Below are 3983 nucleotides of genomic sequence, written 5' to 3' on the forward strand. Positions count from 1 at the left end.
TATATCTTTTGTAGTAGAGGTTATTTGAGAGATTTGAACTCTCGCGAGGAAACCCCATGTACTTAGCAGACACACGCGTTAACCACTCGGCCAAAGTGAAACATGTCCTTTGTAGTAGAGGTCTAAACTATACAAAAAATTTGAAAGTTAAACTTTTTCTAATAGATTTTAAAAAAAATAAAAGAAAAAAAATACAAATATCTAATTAACTCGGCATTAAAATTTATTTGGGGAAACCCCATGTACTTAGCAAGCACACGCCTTAACCACTCGGCCAAAGCGACACGTGTCCTTTGCAGTAGAGGTCTAAGCTATACAAAAATTTGAAAGTTAAACTTTTTCTAATAGATTTAAAAAAAAAAAAAAAGAAAAAAAAATACAAATATCTAATTAACTCGGCATTAAAATTTTATTTCACGAGAGATTCGAACTATCGCGGGAAACCCCATGTACTTAGCAGGCACACGCCTTAACCACTCGGCCAAAGCGACACGTGTCATTTGTAGTAGAGGTATAAGCTATACAAGAATTTGAAAGTTAAACTTTTTCTAATAGATTTTTAAAAAAATAAAAGAAAAAAAAAAACAAATATCTAATTAACTCGGCATTAAAATTTTATTTCACGTCGCCTGAAAGATTCAAACTATCGCGAGAAACCCCATGTACTTAGCAGGCACACGCCTTAACCACTCGGCCAAAGAGACACGTGTCCTTTGTAGTAGAGGTATAAGCTATACAAGAATTTGAAAGTTAAACTTTTTCTAATAGATTTTAAAAAAAATAAAAGAAAAAAAAAACGAATATCTAATTAACTCGGCATTAAAATTATATTTCACGTCGCCTGAGAGATTCGAACTCTTGCGGGAAACCCCATGTACTTAGCAGGCACATGCCTTAACCACTCAGCCAAAGCGACACATGTCTTGGGTAGTAGAGGTCTAAGCTATACAAAAATTTGAAAGTTAAACTTTTTCTAATAGATTTTAAAAAAAATAAAAGAAAAAAAATACAAATATCTAATTATCTCGGCATTAAAATTTTATTTCATGTCGCCTGAGAGATTGCACACGCCTTAACCACTCGGCCACAGCGACACGTGTCATTTATAGTAGAGGTCTAAGCTATACAAAAATTTGAAAGTTAAACTTTTTCTAATAGATTTTAAAAAAAATAAAAGAAAAAAAATACAAATATCTAATTATCTCGGCATTAAAATTTTATTTCATGTCGCCTGAGAGATTGCACACGCCTTAACCACTCGGCCACAGCGACACGTGTCATTTATAGTAGAGGTCTAAGCTATACAAAAATTTGAAAGTTAAACTTTTTCTAATAGATTTTAAAAAAAATAAAAGAAAAAAAAACAAATATCTAATTAACTCGGCATTAAAATTTTATTTCACGTCGTCTGAGAAATTTGAACTATCGCGGGGAAACCCCATGTACTTAGCAGGCACACGCCTTAACCACTCGGCCAAAGCGACACGTGTCCTTTGTAGTAGAGGTCATTAAAATTTTATTTCACGTCGCCTGAGAGATTCAAACTATCGCGGGGAAACCCCATGTACTTAGCACGGACATGCCTTAACCACTCGGCCAAAGCAACACATGTCCTTTGTAGTAGAGGTCTAAAAAAAATAAAAGAAAAAAAAAACAAATATCTAATTAACTCAGCATTAAAATTTTATTTTACGTCGCTTGAGAGATTCGAACTCTCGCGGGGAAACCCCATGTACTTAGCAGGCACACGCCTTAACCACTCGGCCAAAACGACACATATCCTTTGTAGTAGAGGTCTAATCTATACAAAAATTTGAAAGTTAAACTTTTTCTAATAGATTTTTAAAAAAATAAAAGAAAAAAAAAATACAAATATCTAATTAACTCGGCATTAAAATTTTATTTCACGTCGCTTGAGAGATTCGAACTCTCGCGGGGAAACCCCATGTACTTAGCAGGCACACGCCTTAACCACTCGGCCAAAGAGACACGTGTCCTTTGTAGTAGAGGTCTAAGCTATAAAAAAATTTGAAAGTTAAAACTTTTTCTAATAGATTTTTAAAAAAATAAAAGAAAAAAAAAACAAATATCTAATTAACTCGGTATTAAAATTTTATTTCACGTCGCCTGAGAGATTCGAACTCTCGCGGGGAAACCCCATGTACTTAGCAGGCACACGCCTTAACCACTCGGCCAAAGCGACACGTGTCCTTTGTAGTAGTGGTCTAAGCTATACAAAAATTTGAAAGTTAAACTTTTTCTAATAGATTTTAAAAAAAATAAAAGAAAAAAAAACAAATATCTAATTAACTAACCACTCGGCCACAGCAACACATGTCATTTGTAGTAGAGGTCTAAGCTATACAAAAATTTGAAAGTTAAACTTTTTCTAATAGATTATTAAAAAAATAAAAGAAAAAAAAACAAATATCTAATTAACTCGGTATTAAAATTTTATTTCACGTCGCCTGAGAGATTCGAACTCTCGCGGGGAAACCCCATGTACTTAGCAGGCACACGCCTTAACCACTCGACCAAAGCGACATGTGTCCTTTGTAGTAGAGGTCTAAGCTATACAAAAATTTGAATATAAAAGAAAAAAAAAACAAATATCTAATTAACTCGGCATTAAAATTTTATTTCACGTCACTTGAGAGATTCAAACTATCGCGAGGGAACCCCATATACTTAGCAGGCACACGCCTTAACCACTTGACCAAAGCAACACATGTCCTTTGTAGTAGAGGTCTAAGCTATACAAAAATTTGAAAGTTAAACATTTTCTAATAGATTTAAAAAAAAAAAAATACAAATATCTAATTAACTCGCCATTAAAATTTTATTTCACATCGCCGGAGAGATTCAAACTTTCGCAAGAATATCCCATATACTTAGTAGGCACATGCTTTAACCGCTCAGCCAAAGCAACACATGTTCTTTGTAGTAGAGGTCTAAGCTATATACAAAAATTTGAAAGTTAAACCTTTTCTAATAGATTTTTTAAAAAATAAAAATAAAAAAAATACAAATATCTAATTAACTCGGCATTAAAATTTTATTTCATGTCGCCTGAGAGATTCAAACTCTCAGGCGGAAACCCCATGTACTTAGCCGGCACACGCCTTAACCACTCGGCCAAAGCGACACATGTCTTTTGTAGTAGAGGTCTAAGGTTTACAAAAAATTGAAAGTTAACTTTTTCTAATAGATTTTTAAAATAATAAAAGAATAAAAAATACAAATAACTTATTAATTCGACATTAAGATTTTATTTGGCACACGCCTTTAACCATTCAGCCAAAGAGACACATGTTATTTGTAGAAGAGGTCTAAGCTATACAAAAACTTGAAAGTTAAACTTTCTCTAATACATTTTCAAAAACAATAAAAGAACAAAAATTACTTGCTATGACTCAAAAACAAGTAATTGTCAAAATTAGTGCAACACTCGAACTAGTAATTGTCAAAATTAGTGCAACTTATTGTTAGGTGGAATTAGTCAACTTGTTAAGCCACTCATCCTTACTAGGAGGAATAGTTTAATTTGGGTTTTGTAGGAGCTATTTATAGGATTTATTTTTGTTTAATTACGAGCCCTCCCCTCAATAAAACAAAGCCACAGTAAATAGTTTATTATTTCAGTTGTCCCTGTATTATTTTCTTTGAGTAATAATAATTTCATATTTATTCCCACATTTGAGCGTGAGATATTGTGACCGTTGGTATCAGAGCCAAGTTGATACGGTTTGATATTATTACTCAATTAGATGAATGGTGGAGGTGCTTCTATGGGCGTAGCTATGGAAAAGCTTGTTGACAATAACTATAGTTATTGGAAGTTATGCATGGAAGCCTATCTACAAGGGCAAGATTTGTTGGATTTAATTGAAGGTGATGACACAGAAATTCCAGCAGATACTCCTACGCCAACAATGGAAGATCAAATGTGGAAAAGCTTTATTTACCTTGCGAACTTTGATTAG

At 33.3% G+C, this 3983-nt stretch overlaps 5 non-coding genes across 5 annotated transcripts; all 5 read right to left on the reverse strand.

Moving 5' to 3' along the window:
* Nucleotides 1-835: 835 nt before the first annotated feature.
* On the reverse strand, nt 836-916 carry TRNAS-GCU (transfer RNA serine (anticodon GCU)). Its single transcript has one exon. It is a non-coding gene; the product is annotated as a tRNA-Ser (tRNA).
* Nucleotides 917-1692: 776 nt separating this feature from the next.
* On the reverse strand, nt 1693-1774 carry TRNAS-GCU (transfer RNA serine (anticodon GCU)). The gene has a single exon. It is a non-coding gene; the product is annotated as a tRNA-Ser (tRNA).
* Nucleotides 1775-1907: 133 nt separating this feature from the next.
* On the reverse strand, nt 1908-1989 carry TRNAS-GCU (transfer RNA serine (anticodon GCU)). Its single transcript has one exon. It is a non-coding gene; the product is annotated as a tRNA-Ser (tRNA).
* A 132-nt stretch (nt 1990-2121) lies between these two features.
* Nucleotides 2122-2203, reverse strand: TRNAS-GCU (transfer RNA serine (anticodon GCU)). The gene has a single exon. It is a non-coding gene; the product is annotated as a tRNA-Ser (tRNA).
* A 259-nt stretch (nt 2204-2462) lies between these two features.
* TRNAS-GCU (transfer RNA serine (anticodon GCU)) lies at nt 2463-2544 on the reverse strand. Its single transcript has one exon. It is a non-coding gene; the product is annotated as a tRNA-Ser (tRNA).
* Between the last annotated feature and the right edge of the window lie 1439 nt (nt 2545-3983).

This window comes from Cucurbita pepo, chromosome 13 (genome assembly GCF_057944985.1).
Source record: "Cucurbita pepo subsp. pepo isolate OVF chromosome 13, ASM5794498v1, whole genome shotgun sequence".
Classification (NCBI taxonomy): Eukaryota; Viridiplantae; Streptophyta; class Magnoliopsida; order Cucurbitales; family Cucurbitaceae; genus Cucurbita; species Cucurbita pepo.